General features: G+C 45.2%; 1 pseudogene; it reads right to left on the minus strand.

Annotated features, from left to right (window-relative positions):
• Nucleotides 1–19,062, minus strand: part of LOC122939476 — a 284,892-nt pseudogene that overhangs the window by 209,406 nt on the left and 56,424 nt on the right.

The following is a 19,062-nucleotide window of genomic DNA, read 5'->3' on the forward strand; positions in this document are numbered from 1 at the left end:
CTTCACGTCAGCCACCACTGCAACAGTCCATTGGCATATATTTAGGCCCAGCACACACACAGGCAGAGGAGAGAGGTCCCGTAACAGAGAATCTGGCTTCATGTCAGCAGAGAATCAGTCTGCATGTCATAGCAGAGAATGAGGCTTCACGTCAGCCACCACTGCAACAGTCCATTGGCATATATTTAGGCCCAGCACACACACAGGCAGAGGAGAGAGGTCCCGTAACAGAGAATCTGTCTTCATGTCAGCAGAGAATTAGTCTGCATGTCATAGCAGAGAATGAGGCTTCACGTCACCCACCACTGCAACAGTCCATTGGCATATATTTAGGCCTAGCACACAGGCAGAGCAGAGAGGTCCCGTAACAGACAATCTGGCTTCATGACAGCAGAGAATCAGTCTGCATGTCATAGCAGAGAATGAGGCTTCACGTCACCCACCACTGCAACAGTCCATTGGCATATATTTAGGCCTAGCACACAGGCAGAGCAGAGAGGTCCCGTAACAGACAATCTGGCTTCATGTCAGCAGAGAATCAGTCTGCATGTCATAGCAGAGAATGAGGCTTCACGTCACCCACCACTGCAACAGTCCATTGGCATATATTTAGGCCTAGCACACAGGCAGAGCAGAGAGGTCCCGTAACAGACAATCTGGCTTCATGACAGCAGAGAATCAGTCTGCATGTCATAGCAGAGAATGAGGCTTCACGTCACCCACCACTGCAACAGTCCATTGGCATATATTTAGGCCTAGCACACAGGCAGAGCAGAGAGGTCCCGTAACAGACAATCTGGCTTCATGTCAGCAGAGAATCAGTCTGCATGTCATAGCAGAGAATGAGGCTTCACGTCACCCACCACTGCAACAGTCCATTGGCATATATTTAGGCCTAGCACACAGGCAGAGCAGAGAGGTCCCGTAACAGACGATCTGGCTTCATGTCAGCAGAGAATCAGTCTGCATGTCATAGCAGAGAATCAGGCTTCACGTCAGCCACCACTGCAACAGTCCATTGTCATAAATTTAGGCCCAGCACCCAGGCAGAGGAGAGAGGTCCCGTAACAGACAATCTGGCTTCATGTCAGCAGAGAATTAGTCTGCATGTCATAGCAGAGAATCAGGCTTCATGTCAGCCACCACTGCAACAGTCCATTGGCATATATTTAGGCCTAGCACACAGGCAGAGGAGAGGTTCATTCAACTTTGGGTAGCATCGCAATATAATGGTAAAATGAAAATAAAAATAGGATTGAATGAGGAAGTGCCCTGGAGTCCAATAATATATGGTTATGGGGAGGTAGTTAATGTCTAATCTGGACAAGGGACGGACAGGTCCTGTGGGATCCATGCCTGGTTCATTTTTATGAACGTCAGCTTGTCCACATTGGCTGTAGACAGGCGGCTGCGTTTGTCTGTAATGACGCCCCCTGCCGTGCTGAATACACGTTCAGACAAAACGCTGGCTGCCGGGCAGGCCAGCACCTCCAAGGCATAAAAGGCTAGCTCTGGCCACGTGGACAATTTAGAGACCCAGAAGTTGAATGGGGCCGAACCATCAGTCAGTACGTGGAGGGGTGTGCACACGTACTGTTCCACCATGTTAGTGAAATGTTGCCTCCTGCTAACACGTTGCGTATCAGGTGGTGGTGCAGTTAGCTGTGGCGTGTTGACAAAAGTTTTCCACATCTCTGCCATGCTAACCCTGCCCTCAGAGGAGCTGGCCGTGACACAGCTGCCTTGGCGACCTCTTGCTCCTCCTCTGCCTTGGCCTTGGGCTTCCACTTGTTCCCCTGTGACATTTGGGAATGCTCTCAGTAGCGCGTCTACCAACGTGCGCTTGTACTCGCGCATCTTCCTATCACGCTCCAGTGCAGGAAGTAAGGTGGGCACATTGTCTTTGTAGCGTGGATCCAGCAGGGTGGCAACCCAGTAGTCCGCACAGGTTAAAATGTGGGCAACTCTGCTGTCGTTGCGCAGGCACTGCAGCATGTAGTCGCTCATGTGTGCCAGGCTGCCCAGGGGTAAGGACAAGCTGTCCTCTGTGGGAGGCGTATCGTCATCGTCCTGCCTTTCCCCCCAGCCACGCACCAGTGATGGACCCGAGCTGCGTTGGGTGCCACCCCGCTGTGACCATGCTTCATCCTCATCCTCCTCCACCTCCTCCTCATCCTCGTCCTCCTCGTCCTCCAGTAGTGGGCCCTGGCTGGCCACATTTGTACCTGGCCTCTGCTGTTGCAAAAAACCTCCCTCTGAGTCACTTCGAAGAGACTGGCCTGAAAGTGCTAAAAATGACCCCTCTTCCTCATCCTCCTCCTCCTCCTCCTGGGCCACCTCCTGTTCCATCATCGCCCTAAGTGTTTTCTCAAGGAGACATAGAAGTGGTATTGTAACGCTGATAACGGTGTCATCGCCACTGGCCATGTTGGTGGAGTACTCGAAACAGCGCAACAGGGCACACAGGTCTCGCATGGAGGCCCAGTCATTGGTGGTGAAGTGGTGCTGTTCTGTAGTGCGACTGACCCGTGCGTGCTGCAGCTGAAACTCCACTATGGCCTGCTGCTGCTCGCACAGTCTGTCCAGCATGTGCAAGGTGGAGTTCCACCTGGTGGGCACGTCGCATATGAGGCGGTGAGCGGGAAGGCCGAAGTTACGCTGTAGCGCAGACAGGCGAGCAGCGGCAGGATGTGAACGCCGGAAGCGCGAACAGACGGCCCGCACTTTATGCAGCAGCTCTGACATGTCGGGGTAGTTGTGAATGAACTTCTGCACCACCAAATTCAGCACATGCGCCAAGCAAGGGATGTGCGTCAAATTGGCTAGTCCCAGAGCTGCAACGAGATTTCGCCCATTATCACACACCACCAGGCCGGGCTTGAGGCTCACCGGCAGCAACCACTCGTCGGTCTGTTGTTCAATACCCCGCCACAACTCCTGTGCGGTGTGGGGCCTGTCCCCCAAACATATGAGTTTCAGAATGGCCTGCTGACGTTTACCCCGGGCTGTGCTGAAGTTGGTGGTGAAGGTGTGTGGCTGACTGGATGAGCAGGTGGAAGAAGAGGAGGAGGAAGCCGAGAAGGAGGAGGTGGCAACAGGAGGCAAAGAATGTTGCCCTGCGATCCTTGGCGGCGGCAGGACGTGCGCCAAACAGCTCTCCGCCTGGGGCCCAGCTGCCACTACATTTACCCAGTGTGCAGTTAGGGAGATATAGCGTCCCTGGCCGTGCTTACTGGTCCACGTATCTGTGGTTAGGTGGACCTTGCTACAGATGGCGTTGCGCAGTGCACACTTGATTTTATCGGATACTTGGTTGTGCAGGGAAGGCACGGCTCTCTTGGAGAAGTAGTGCCGGCTGGGAACAACATACTGTGGGACAGCAAGCGACATGAGCTGTTTGAAGCTGTCTGTGTCCACCAGCCTAAATGACAGCATTTCATAGGCCAGTAGTTTAGAAATGCTGGCATTCAGGGCCAGGGATCGAGGGTGGCTAGGTGGGAATTTACGCTTTCTATCAAATGTTTGTGAGATGGAGAGCTGAACGCTGGCGTGTGACATGGTTGAGACGCTTGGTGACGGAGGTGGTGGTGGTGGTGTTGGTGGTACATCCCCTGTTTGCTGGGCGGCAGGTGCCAACGTTCCTCCAGAGGCGGAGGAAGAGGCCGAGGCGGCAGCAGCAGAATAGGCCGAGGCGGCAGCAGCAGAAGAGGTAGCAGGGGGAGCCTGAGTGACTTCCTTGGTTTTAAGGTGTTTACTCCACTGCAGTTCATGCTTTGCATGCAGGTGCCTGGTCATGCAGGTTGTGCTCAGGTTCAGAACGTTAATGCCTCGCTTCAGGCTCTGATGGCACAGCGTGCAAACCACTCGGGTCTTGTCGTCAGCACATTGTTTGAAGAAGTGCCATGCCAGGGAACTCCTTGAAGCTGCCTTTGGGGTGCTCGGTCCCAGATGGCGGCGGTCAGTAGCAGGCGGAGTCTCTTGGCGGCGGGTGTTCTGCTTTTGCCCACTGCTCCCTCTTTTGCTACGCTGTTGGCTCGGTCTCACCACTGCCTCTTCCTCCGAACTGTGAAAGTCAGTGGCACGACCTTCATTCCATGTGGGGTCTAGGACCTCATCGTCCCCTGCATCGTCTTCCACCCAGTCTTGATCCCTGACCTCCTGTTCAGTCTGCACACTGCAGAAAGACGCAGCAGTTGGCACCTGTGTTTCGTCATCATCAGAGACATGCTGAGGTGGTATTCCCATGTCCTCATCATCAGGAAACATAAGTGGTTGTGCGTCAGTGCATTCTATGTCTTTCACCGCTGGGGAAGGGCTAGGTGGATGCCCTTGGGAAACCCTGCCAGCGGAGTCTTCAAACAGCATAAGAGACTGCTGCATAACTTGAGGCTGAGACAGTTTCCCTGGTATGCATGGGGGTGATGTGACAGACTGATGGGGTTGGTTTTCAGGCGCCATCTGTGCGCTTTCTGCAGAAGACTGGGTGGGAGATAATGTGAACGTGCTGGATCCACTGTCGGCCACCCAATTGACTAATGCCTGTACCTGCTCAGGCCTTACCATCCTTAGAACGGCATTGGGCCCCACCATATATCGCTGTAAATTCTGGCGGCTACTGGGACCTGAGGTAGTTGGTACACTAGGACGTGTGGATGTGGCAGAACGGCCACGTCCTCTCTCAGCACCAGAGGGTCCACTAACACCACCACGACCATGTCCACGTCCGCGTCCCTTACTAGATGTTTTTCTCATTGTTATGGTTCACCACAACAACAAATATATTATTTGGCCCAATGTATTGTATTCAAATTCAGCGGGATATAAATTTGAGGCCTAGTATTTAGGCGCTGGGTGACCGGTATGGATTTAGTGACAGAATTAGACTTGGAAATGCACAGAAGCGTGTGTGTGAAGTTATTCTGAATGACCCAATGTGCACCTTGAATATTATATACCCTTTTTGGGATAGATTTCAAATAGCTCTGATATAGCAGGAACCACTAAATTATGAAATTGCTAAATTGGGAATTGTACTTCAACCCAGAACAAAAAATGTGCTTTGACGGGCACTAAATAACTTTCCCAGCTACAACAGTACAGCGGTAACGAGAGATTTAGAGGGATTTAAATTTGAGGCCTAGTATTTAGGCGCTGGGTGACAGGTATGGGTTTAGTGACAGAATTAGACTTGGAAATACACAGTAGCGGGTGTGTGTGAAGTTATTCTGAATGACCCAATGTGCACCTTCAATATTATATACCCTTTTTGGGATAGATTTCAAATAGCTCTGATATAGCAGGAACCACTAAATTATGAAATTGCTAAATTGGGAATTGTACTTCAACCCAGAACAAAAAATGTGCTTTGACGGACACTAAATATCTTGCCCAGCAACAACAGTACAGCGGTGGGTAACGAGAGATTTAGAGGGATTTAAATTTGAGGCCTAGTATTTAGGCGCTGGGTCACCGGTATGGATTTAGTGACAGAATTAGACTTGGAAATGCACAGAAGCGTGTGTGTGAAGTTATTCTGAATGACCCTATGTGCACCTTCAATATTATATACCCTTTTAGGGATAGATTTCAAATAGCTCTGATATAGCAGAAACCACTAAATTATGAAATTGCTAAATTGGGAATTGTACTTCAACCCAGAACAAAAAATGTGCTTTGACGGACACTAAATATCTTGCCCAGCAACAACAGTACAGCGGTGGGTAACGAGAGATTTAGAGGGATTTAAATTTGAGGCCTAGTATTTAGGCGCTGGGTCACCGGTATGGATTTAGTGACAGAATTAGACTTGGAAATGCACAGAAGCGTGTGTGTGAAGTTATTCTGAATGACCCTATGTGCACCTTCAATATTATATACCCTTTTAGGGATAGATTTCAAATAGCTCTGATATAGCAGAAACCACTAAATTATGAAATTGCTAAATTGGGAATTGTACTTCAACCCAGAACAAAAAATGTGCTTTGACGGACACTAAATATCTTGCCCAGCAACAACAGTACAGCGGTGGGTAACGAGAGATTTAGAGGGATTTAAATTTGAGGCCTAGTATTTAGGCGCTGGGTCACCGGTATGGATTTAGTGACAGAATTAGACTTGGAAATGCACAGAAGCGTGTGTGTGAAGTTATTCTGAATGACCCTATGTGCACCTTCAATATTATATACCCTTTTAGGGATAGATTTCAAATAGCTCTGATATAGCAGAAACCACTAAATTATGAAATTGCTAAATTGGGAATTGTACTTCAACCCAGAACAAAAAATGTGCTTTGACGGACACTAAATATCTTGCCCAGCAACAACAGTACAGTGGTGGGTAACGAGAGATTTAGAGGGATTTAAATTTGAGGCCTAGTATTTAGGCGCTGGGTCACCGGTATGGATTTAGTGACAGAATTAGACTTGGAAATGCACAGAAGCGTGTGTGTGAAGTTATTCTGAATGACCCTATGTGCACCTTCAATATTATATACCCTTTTAGGGATAGATTTCAAATAGCTCTGATATAGCAGAAACCACTAAATTATGAAATTGCTAAATTGGGAATTGTACTTCAACCCAGAACAAAAAATGTGCTTTGACGGACACTAAATATCTTGCCCAGCAACAACAGTACAGCGGTGGGTAACGAGAGATTTAGAGGGATTTAAATTTGAGGCCTAGTATTTAGGCGCTGGGTGACAGGTATGGGTTTAGTGACAGAATTAGACTTGGAAATACACAGTAGCGGGTGTGTGTGAAGTTATTCTGAATGACCCAATGTGCACCTTCAATATTATATACCCTTTTTGGGATAGATTTCAAATAGCTCTGATATAGCAGGAACCACTAAATTATGAAATTGCTAAATTGGGAATTGTATTTCAACCCAGAACAAGAAATGTGCTTGAACGGACACTAAATAACTCGCCCAGCTACAGCACTAGGGACAGATTTAGCTGGATATAAATTTGAGGCCTAGTATTTAGGCGCTGGGTGACCGGTATGGATTTAGTGACAGAATTAGACTGGGATATGGCCAAAAAATGAACAGACTATTGCTGGTTAAATGCACTTGGTGTGACAGCTTCACCCTGATGTAGGCTTTAGCCAAAAAACAACCACACCATTGAGGGTTAAATGCACTTGGTCGCAGCTTGTGCTGGCGCACCACAAGACACAAAATGGCCGCCGATCACCCCAGAAAAATGAGACTGACAAACGGTCTGTGCAGCCTAAAAACAGTGAGCAATTGAGGATCAGCAGCTCAATGATCCACAGCTGCAGATCGATCAGTTAATCAAGTCCTTTGGAGGAGTTAATCTGCCTAATCTCGCCCTACTGTCGCAGCCGCAACCTCTCCCTACGCTAATCAGAGCAGAGTGACGGGCGGCGCTATGTGACTCCAGCTTAAATAGAGGCTGGGTCACATGGTGCTCTGGCCAATCACAGCCATGCCAATAGTAGGCATGGCTGTGATGGCCTCTTGGGGCAAGTAGTATGACGCTTGTTGATTGGCTGCTTTGCAGCCTTTCAAAAAGCGCCAAGAAAGCGTCACAAAAGCGCGAAGAAAGCGACGAACACCGAACCCGAACCCGGACTTTTACGAAAATGTCCGGGTTCGGGTCCGTGTCACGGACACCCCAAAATTCGGTACGAACCCGAACTATACAGTTCGAGTTCGCTCATCCCTAGTCATAGGGTCTCAATACCGGAAAAAAACGCTTCCATTTTGTCCCCATTCATTGTCAATGGGGACAAAACGTAACTGAACAGAATGGAATGCTCCAAAATGCATTCCACCATGCTGCGGTTTGCTTTCCATCCTGGGATGCGGAGCACGATGGATCCGTCATGACCCTTGTGATAAATACCACACCTCGACTACGTCGAGCTCACGAGACCTGGTATGGCAACAAGCCGAGAGAGCCTTTTCACTGCCGCAGTGAAAACAGCACACCCTCAGCCCGGGTAACTGCCACCAGCTCTCGTTTGATATAAGTCCGGTCCGATAACGGGATTATATAGGGTCAGAAACCAACCCGCGGTGGCTTATAACTAGGCCAAAACACGGACGTGGGGATTCGTGATCGAGATACAAGAAATTATAGATTTAATCGCCGTATGGGCACACTAGATTTAACACAATATACACAGACAATATATACAGTGGTCTGAGGTTACAGATACAGGTTATATGGTTACAACAGGGTTAAGCAGTGTAAAAGTCAGTTACCAGTCAGAGTATAAGTCAGAGTATGATGAAAGTTCCTTTGAGATGTTCTTTGCTGGAGTCCACATGAAGGGCCGTGAGCTCAGCTATTTCCTGGGTCCCTCTAAACACATTTGTAGGATGTGACCCCTCTTCAGAGACAGACGCGCCTACTTGCTGGCACCAGACTTTTAACGTATAGCCAGCCCCTCCCCTCCCGGCCTCAGGGAGGGGTCCACTCCCTCTCTTCTGGGCTGACAGCAAATGACCCACAAAACCCTTTAGGGTTCATAGCTCCAGACCAGAGGGTCACAGGGAGATGGTTCTGGGACCAATGGACCTGCCTGGGTTCCGGCTACAAGTAGAGCCCAAACCTGGTACCGTTATGTGGTTTCTATGGGGGATATAGATATCTCCCTACCCCGACCTCGTCCCAGTAAACAAAGACCATGGGAACGTACCTCGTGGCCACCGGGACACAAATATGTATCCGGTTTGCGCCTGCGAAGGCCAGGCGATTCATAATTCCTTATGAAAGGTAGGCGCCAACATGTCTGGGAGGTCTCATTGATCCTGGGCAAGGGCAGATACCCCATGCTGAGGGTTTTTTCCTGCAGGATTCAGCTGGCTCCAAACTGATGCTCGGAGGTGTGACCTTCTCCTTGAAGCCTGGACCCCCTGGGGGCTTTCTTCCTTGCCAACTGACACTCAGATGGCTGGGGGGGGGGGGGGGCTTTGAAGCTGGGCCTGGACCTGGACCTCCGCTATCTGTCAGCATATGGGGGTGTGAGGACATGGCTGACAGTAAATATTAATCCATATTCCTCACAACCCATAATGCAAGTCAATCGGGATGGATCCGGTTTTTTCTGACAATAGAAAACGGATTCGTCCCCCATTGACTTTCAATAGAGTTCATGACGGATCTGTCTTGGCAATGTTAAAGATAATACAACCCGATTCGTTCATAACAGATGCAGGCGGTTGTATTATCAGTAACGGAAACTTTTTTTGCTGAACCCTGCCGGATCCAGCAAAAACACTAGTATAGGCTTAATAGGCGTCACTTTGTGGTCTGTACAGATTACTTTATGTGCTTATTACAGGCAGGATTACATGACAGCTATCACAGATATCAAGATCCACCATACAAAATAGGTGATATCACAGCTTATCTACTCCCTCCTGAAGTCTGCACAGGTCACAGAGCATGTCTAGACAATGCTCCCATAAGTCAATGAGGTCCCCTCCTGACTACTGTGTTTGTGGCTCATGTGGCTGCTTTAAATCATATCTCCAAGGGCTGATTTCACATGACAACGCTAAGTCCGTGAAACACAGGCCATGTGTCTGCCGCATGTCCTCCCTTGATCCGAACTGACTGCATCATAGTGATAGTCAGTTTCTATCTGATCGCGGCTCTATTGTACTGGGCTCACATGGATGAACTGAGTACAATACATTAGACCCGTGGTCAGACAGGAGCTGACTGCATTATAAATTACCATGATGCAGTGAGTTTGGATCAGGGGAGCTGCGGTTGGTTCGGGAGATGGGGCAGTCATACGGCCCATGTTTATTATCTTGCAGAAAATTTTCAGTGGCACATTCCCTTTAAAAGCAGCATCTGGCTGCAGCATTTTTTTATTTATTTTTTTACCTAAAAAAATAAAAAAAGCTTTAGGAATCTAGCCTTAGGCCGCTTTCACGCAGTCAGTGTTCGATCAGTGATTTCCTGCTCATGTCGCCTGCACCTCAAAATCATCTCTAGAATTTGCACTTTTTTTTTACTGTGGAAACAACAAAAACTCTCATTGTTGCCCTGATTACTGTAACTCATTAATAATTGGTCTCCCCGCTCACCAGACTTACCCCTCTGTCTATCCTAAACACAGCAGCCAGGCTCACCTGTCTGTCTAACCGCCACTCCGATGCCCCCGTCCTGTGCCAGTCATTGCACTGATCACCCATACGGTACAGGATAAAAATAAACTTTAGGGTGGCCTAGCACATCCACTAATCTAACACTTCTCCATTCACCCCCCCCCCCCCCAAATCATTCCTCTGAACTTGATCCATCATGGAACACTTTACAGCACACCCCATGCACTCAGTAGCACTACAGATATCGTCTGGTGACGGCTCATGCAGCTTTATATCTACTGATGGCCGAACCACTGAACAAAACATGCACTTCTTTCCTTTAGTGTGACTCCCTATCTCCTCAAAGATTGTAAGCTCTTGTGAGCACGCCCTCCTTCCTCTTGTCCTAATCGTTGACTTCTCTGTTGCTATGTAATGTATGACTCGGTTTGTACCTGTCCTCTGACTGTAAAGCGCTGCAGAATATGAGATAGATATATATATATATATATATCGAGCCACAAAAACCAGCTACGGATAATAGAGTGTAAATCTTTCCATTATACTTTATCTCTGTGTAGCCTACGCTCCTGCTTTTGGTTCACAATCACTGATGGAAATCACTGACCAAACACTGACTGTGTGAACATGGCCTCAATTAGGTGTCCTTGGCATTTAGTGCAGCCCCAAGTCTGATAAGTTCAATACTTGGAAAAACAAATGTAGTCACCACCCTGCCTGATGTGCCAGGATATACCAAGCTACATTCCCAATCCCTTATGTATTTCCCCAATGCGGAAAGCTCACTCATGTTATGTAATAAAAGAAAATACTTCTGACACTGAATGTTTTATTATAAAAAAAATTGCTGTTAATTGTAATTGACCGATATTAACAAAATAATAAAAAAGTTCTACATACCGACACCTTTTATCCAGGTTTCAGGTAAAAAAACAAAAGTAACATTTTTAAGCCACTTACAGGAGTTTACCACGTTGTACTATCCTTACTTGTTAGCAGGGTCCCCAGTCAGCAGCTTTAAAGGGGTATTTCTGGTTGTGACAAGTTACCCCCTTTCTACAGGATAGGGAATATATATTGGTGAGGGTCATTCTGCTGGGACCCCCCACCAATCACGAGCACATCAGTACCCCCTGGGTTCTCCTGAAATAAACCTAGCGGCAGGTCGGGTATGTGCACTGCCGCTCCGTTCATCTCTGCGGGAGTTCTGCAAATAGCCGAGCGCTGTACTCCCTGTCCCTGGAACTCCAATAGAGAGCAATGGAGCGGCAGTGCACATAACTGACCTGCTGTTCTATACATTTTGGTGGTCTCAGCGCAAGGACCCTCACCGATATAATAGTTATCCCCTGTCCTGTGGATCCGGAATAACTTGCCATAACATGAATATCCCTTTAATCTGTGCGGAATCCTGGAATGTCCATGCCGCGTCCCCAGAGGGGAAATAAAGCATTACACAGAGCCCACTCGAATGTCTGTGAAGCGAAAGACAGGTCCTCCTCTTTACTGCTCTACATTCTGGCCAAGGAATTATCTAATAGGCTGTATAAGATGGGTTTTCTATACTGGACATATAATGGGGGAAAGACTTTTGGTGTATAAATTGTGTAGTGATTGGTCAGGTAGAAACCTAAATCAACAAGCTTTCAAGTCTTTACCTTAAAATACTATGTTTTTTTTTACTCTTAGGCCTCTTTCACAAGGGCGTCACATGTGAGGGCCGGGCAAGATGCAGGTGCGTTGTGGGAAAATGCGTGATTTTACAGCGCAAGTGCAAAGCGTCTTAAAGCGTTTTGCGCGCGCGTGAGAAAAATCGGCATGTTTGGTACCCATGTGTTGTGTAGATTTTATTATTTTCCCTTATAACATGGTTATAAGGGAAAATAATAGCATTCTGAATACAGAATGCTTAGTAAAATGTCCATAATAATAAATAAATTTAACTCACCCCATCCACTTGATCACGTAGCGGATCTCCTCTTTTTTTTACTTTTTTCAGGACCCGGCTAATGGACCATGTGATGAGCGCAGTGACGTCACCACAGGTCCTTTTCATAAAAAAAAATAAAAAATAAAAAATACATGCCAGGCTGAGCGTTCAAGTGGATTAAGGTGAGTTTGTTAATTGTTTTTTATTTTTAACCCCTCCAGCCCTATTGTACTATGCATTCTGTATTAAGAATGCTATTATTTTCCTTTATAACCATGTTATAAGGGAAAATAATAAAGATCGGGTCCCCATCCCAATCGTCTCCTAGCAACCATGCGTGAAAATGGCACCGCATCCGCACTTGCTTGCGATTTTCACGCAGCCCTATTAACTTCTATGGGGCCTGTGTTGCGTGAAAAACACACAATATAGAGCTTGCTGCTTTTTTCACGCAACGCACAAGTGATGCATGAAAATCACTGCTCATGTGCACAGCCCCATTGAAGTGAATGGGTCCGGATTCAGTGCGGGTGCAATGCGTTCACCTCACACATGGCACCCGTGCAGAAAAAATGCCCGTGTGAAAGGGGCCTTAGGCCTACACACATGCCAACACCAAGGGGGACATTTAGTTAGACTGGAGTTTTAGACGCCGGTCTAAATAAAGGCCCTGTGCTGGCGGTGGATCCGTAGAAGTTATGAAGAGGCACAGGCGTATTTAGGCATATTCCAGTAAAGTAAATGACCTGTATGACAGCATACAAAGTCTCTACATGTCTGTATTATACATCTGTTGACATTCAGTGTGGATCCATAGTCTCCATAGAAGCAATGCTTGGAGGATAGAATACCTCCATAATATGGCATATGATCTATAATAAACTGTGATTAAAAAATTCCATGTGCGTTGTATTATGGATCTGTAAAAAAGTTATATGGCTATGTGCACACTTTGGCATTTAAATGGGTACATGCATATCTGGTATTTTCATACATCTATGTTTTGTGCATATCCCCTAGTGAAGTTGAATAGTTGCTTAATGGGAGCACTTAGCGGGCACTGGTTTGAGGACATTTTTCAGACATCCACGCTTATACTAGTTTTGTCTCCGATTACACCGATATTGAAATGAGAATACATTTTTTTTTTAAAAAAAGTCTGTACATGTCTGTGCGTTTCTGGTATGGGGAAAAAAAAAAAATTTGGATTCTGTGCTGAATTTTGTAGGCGGATTTTCAAAATCCGTTGTCAGAAAAGGGCTCATGCCCACGAGCTTAGGAGCTCTGTGCCCATATTGTGGACCACAAACAGTGAGTCAATGGGTTAGCGATCTGCTAGATACAGCCAAATATAGGACATGTCCTATGTTTTGCAGTGCAGAGGGACGGATCAGAAGGCGCTTCCATGGGCTTTCGGGCCTGTGCCTCTGCACCGCAAAAGATAAGACAAGTCCTATAGTTTTTTTTTTTTTTCCTATCGATATTTGCGGTCCACAGCATGGATACGGAACCCTTACATTCGTGGGCATTAGAGATGAGCGAATTTCCACTTATGAAATTCGTTCACACTTTGGTGATAAAAGGTGAATTGCGTTATAGATTCCGTTACCAGGGACCATAACGCAATTCTATGATGGAATGCATAATAAAACAGATCCGTCCCGTTACCGTGATGCAGGAGAGGACTCCTCATAGACTTCTATTATGACAGAATAAATAACGGAATGCCTCTAAAGGCATTCTGTTATAGAATTGTGTTATGGTCCGTGGTAACGGAATTCATATTGCAATTCACCTTTTACCCCCAAACAAAGTGTGAACGATTTTCAAAATATAAAATTTGCTGATCTCTAGTGGGCATGGGCCCTTACACTGGTAACTTGTAGTAGGGACATTACAGGTCATGAATCATTTTTACATTGTTGTTTCGTCCATGAACTACACAATAAACTGTATTTAATAAAATCTTTTATTCTATACAACCATAAAGTATGCTTCATTAAACTATTCCGTGTGTTCCCCAAATCTACGACTGTATCAGAAGGCTCGTAGTGGAAATGTACAAGTTTAAAAGGGCTCCGACTACAACATAAACTGTTACCATAACGGGAACACATGAGGAACTGGATATAAAAAAACACAACACAAACTACTGATCCTTTGATAGAAAAGAAGATCTTTGCATGTTGCAGGACCGGATGTTCTTAAGTTTCATAAAATTCCAATAAACCTAAATATTAAATAATTATCCCACGCCTACATATGTTATGCATAAAGCAGGCGCTTAGAAACCTAGTCTATGAAATGTCTTCTTGTGGCAGTGGGATTTTAGTACAAGCCTCAATATCTGCACCATCGGAAAAAACAACGGAATCATCTTAAAAATATAAAAGATCAATTACTTGTATTCTGCCAGATGTGGCCTTCATCAGTGCCAGCGCTCAACCTATTCATTTATACAATTCTAGTTTTCTGAAACTGCTAATAAAAATGTAGATTTTACTAAAAGGAGACATGGAAGAGGGTAAGACGGGGATACTTTCCACTCCATTAGCTGGACCCTAGTTAAAAAGTCCTACTGTTTTGGTGCCCACAGCTCCTAGGCATCCCTGTGTGTCTCTATGGTAACAGACTACAAACTGTAGTCTGATCCTTCCGTCATATCCACTGACAATGGTCCCCTATGTTCAGTACAGAGACTGCAGGATCAGACTACACACAGGGCTTACTTGTAGTTTATAAGCATGGCGATGCACAAGTCTACATACAGTTGTGTTCAAAATAATAGCAGTCAGACATAACTAATCAAATCACATTTTTTTTTAAATTATATTTCTACATGGCAAATACTCTACTACACCTGCTAGTAAATTAATAGAAGCCCAACAGACCCAACAGTCATGAAATGCATGCTGCTGATTCTCTGTAATTCAAATCACTTATTGAAAGGGGCATGTTCAAAATAATAGCAGTGTGGAGTTCAATGAGTGAGGTCATTCATTCTCTAAAAAAAAAAAACAGGTGGCAATTATTGCCCTTATTTAAGGAAAGAAGGCAGCAAATGTTGTACATGCCGGTTACAGTGCATTTCTCTCTGAAATTTTGAGGAAAATGGGTCGTTCCAGACATTGTTCAGAAGAACAGTGTACCTCGATTAAAAAGTTGATTGGAGAGGAGAAAACATATAAAGAAGTGCAGAAAATAATAGGCTGCTCAGCTAAAATGATCGCAAATACTTTAAAATGGCAACCAAAACCTGAAAGATGTGGAAGAAAGTGAAAAACTACTATTCAAATGGATAGAAGAATAGCTAAAATGGCAAGGACTCAGCCAACAATCAGCTCCAGGAAGATCAAAGAAGGTCTAAAGTTACCTGTGAGTACTGTTACAATTAGAAGACTCCTATGTGAAGCCAAGCTATCTGCAAGAAGCCCCCGCAAAGTCCCACTGCTGAAAACGTTACAATTTGCCAAAGAGCACATTGACCGGCCTGAAGAGACCATTTTGTGGACTGATGAAAGCAAGATTGTTCTTTTTGGATCTAGTGGCCGGAGGACAGTTTGTCAGACGACCCCCAAACACTGAATTCGGGCCACAGTACACTGTGAAGACAGAGAAGCTTGGTGGTTTCTCATACTACGGTGTTGGGCCTATTTATCGCATACCAGGGGCCATGGCTCAGTTTGAATACATCAGAATCCTTGAAGAGGTCATGCTGCCTTATGCTAAAGAGGAAATGCCATTGAAATGGGTGTTCCAACAAGACAACGACCCCAAACACACCAGTAAACGTGCAACATCTTGGTGCCAGACCAACAAGATTGACGTTATGGAGCGGCCAGCCCAATCCTCAGATCTTAATCCAATAGAAAACTTGTGGGTAACATAAAAAATGCAGTTTCCGAGGCAAAACCAAGAAATAGAGAAGAACTGTGGAATGTGGTCCAATCATCCTGGGCTGGAATACCTGTTCACAGGGGCCAGAAGTTGGTTGACTCCATGCAACACAGATGTACAGCAGTTCTCAGAAACAGCGGTTATACAACTAAATATTAGTTAAGTGATTCAAAAAGGAAAGGAAAATCTAACATTTTTCAGTTTATATAGTGAATGAGTTTGTAAAGAAGAATAAAAAACCCTTTTTTTTGAACAGTCTAATATTCACTTTTCTTAAAAAACATTTTTAGCGGAACAACACAAATTTGATATATTTTCCTTCATGTTTTGATTTGGAATAGAATGTGTTGTGTTCCCAATGCATTTGTGTGTATGGAAATAAAAGCTATTAGAAGAATTTTATTCACTTTTTTGAACACACTGCTATTATTTTGAACACAACTGTACCTGTTGTAGGTGCAAAATGGTAGATTTTCTAATCAAGCTCATTTTCAAAATTGGTTGTAAAGATGGAACCACCCCTTTAAGTGCTCAGTTGTGCCTTTTTTTTTTAGCAGTGTGCATGTTAGCAAAATGCCAGTCTGATGCTAAGTAATGTTAATAATAAGGGCTCATGCACACAAACGTTTTTTTTTGTTCCGTGTCCGTTCCGTTTGCTTTTTGCAGCCCGTATGTGGAACCATTCATTTCAACGGGGCCGCAAAAATATCTGAAATGACTCTGTATGCATTCTGTGCCTTATTATTGTCCACATTATGTTCTATTAGGGGCCTGCTGGAATTCGCGGACCGCAAAACATCAATCGGTTGTGTGCATGGGCCCTAAGTGAATCTCAGTGTAAATTATGATTCTATTCCTTTAAAAGATATCTATGAGCTGTTTGGCAGGCGGCTTATCACCACACTCCTGACATATGTCTATTTTACTAACTGTATTCCCCCGTGCAATAATGATTGCGGAGCATCTTTTCATATACTGCCATGTTGTTCCGTTCCTCAATTTGTTAAAGAGTCTGCAACTTGGTGTTACCAGTTGGGTGTGTGTCCCTGCACAGTGTTATGATGTTCAAATCGGGACTGCCAGTGTCAAGAGTGTGCGGGGAAGCCTCCCCCCTAATTGGCATCACCAAGTTACAAATTCATTAATGCACTTCTAGCAGCAATAACCAAGGAAAAGAACCGAGTTGGGGCTCATGCACACGGCTGTAGGTTTTGATCTTGGACCCTTTCATCACAGTGGGGCTACAAAAGATGTGGACAGCACACCTGTGTGCTGTCCGCATCTGTAAGACCTTATATGAAAAGATGCTCCAGAATCTGTATTGCATGGGGAATGTCAGGATTGGTGAGAGGTCTTCTCATGCACACAACAGTGATCGGCCCAGGAAACACGGTCGGTGGCATCTCCACCACGGCTCCCCTGATCTCATACAGACTGTATCATAGTAATTTATGATACGATCAGTCTCTGACTGTGGGGCTACTGCTGTATACTTGCATCATCAATAGCCAAACAATACAGACTGTCTGTCAGCTGGGGTCAGGAGAGCCGTGGTGGCGATGTCACCGTCACACAGACCTTCAACATAGATTCACTTTAAAGACCTCAACAGTGTGAAAGTATGTTGCAGGAAACAGATTTTTCAGTCTCCGGAGCGCCCCCCTCACACTTCATATATGGTAATTAGGGGCCGGTTCAGACTGCAGAAGCTGCTGTGTAGCAACCAGACGACTTTACATTTTCTATATTTTTAGGTTTACCAGCTATTTACTTTACAACTTAAAAAAAATAAAAACCTTTGAAGAAAACCAAGATTTTCATTGTATAACCATTTTCTGACAGCCGTAACTGTTTTTTGAAATTCCTGTCCACAGAACTGTATGAGGGCTTGTTTTTTGTGGGGCGAACTGTAGTGTTTATTGGCACCATTTTGGGGGTCATGTATGACTTTCTGATCACAGTTTTTTTTTTTTTATCACTACAACGTTCACTGTGCAGGAAAAATATTTTTTTATATTTTAATAGTTCAGTCATTATTCTTTTATTGTTTATTTTTATATGTGAAATTGAAGGGGGGGGGGGTGTATCTGAAATATATATATTATATATTTATATATTACACATACATACACACCTTTTTTTTTTTTTTTTTTTTAACACTTAACTTTTAGTCCCCTAGGGGGCTATAACCGGTGATCTTGCCTGACTGTGAAGCTGTGCCTCCCGTACGGATTTACTGGCAGCTTACCATAACAGCCCTGAGAACTTTCAGCAGGACCTAGGCTATCATAGTAACCGATCAGAGCCCCGCAATTTCACTGCCGGGACTCCATTTGGAAGGGGGCTCCCTCTGCCTTCTGATTGGAGCCCCAGCAGTGAAATATGAGGGATTAAATGATTTGTTACGGTGTTATCGACGATCCTGGTCATTGCGGCCGGGTGCTGGCTGTATTATATAGCCGGCAACTGCCGTGTATGAAGTGGGCTCCATGCAGCATTCTTCTCCATACAAGTTCTTGCACGTAATGCAGTACATGTACGGCATTATGCGTTAGGGCAGGGGTAGGCAACCTCCGGCACTCCAGCAGTCGTGAAACTACAACTCCCAGCATGCACACCCGCTCTGCTCTTCTCAGAACTCCCATAAAAATCAGTGGGGCATGCTGGGAATTGTAGTTTCACAACTGCTGGAGTGCTGAAGGTTGCTGGGGGTTAAGAAATTAATCTGAACAGAATCTTTAACCTAAAATTGAAACCATAACAGGTAGAGATTCACTTTATGATCTACATTTCTGAGAAACACCTACTTTTAACTCAAATGAAATATTTTACAAAGTTACCTGTCTGTTCAGTCAAAAAGCAGCACTTCACATCATGACCAATAAACCTGTACATCGTTCTGCTGGCAAAAACTGAAGCCTTATTTACATTGCCAAAACCAGCCGACTAAATATGAAATGGTCACCAACCTTTTACGGATCGCCACATCTCTGAATGGTTCGGCTACAAAATATATTGACATAGAAACAGTTCTGATTTTGCCATAAATCATCATAACGTAGAATGTGGCTCAACATGTGGCGTTCAGTTTCATCTCGTACGATGCATGGCATCAGGAGACATACTGTGTCATATAGTAT

The sequence above is a fragment of the Bufo gargarizans genome, chromosome 5 (genome assembly GCF_014858855.1).
Source record: "Bufo gargarizans isolate SCDJY-AF-19 chromosome 5, ASM1485885v1, whole genome shotgun sequence".
In the NCBI taxonomy this organism is placed as follows: Eukaryota; Metazoa; Chordata; class Amphibia; order Anura; family Bufonidae; genus Bufo; species Bufo gargarizans.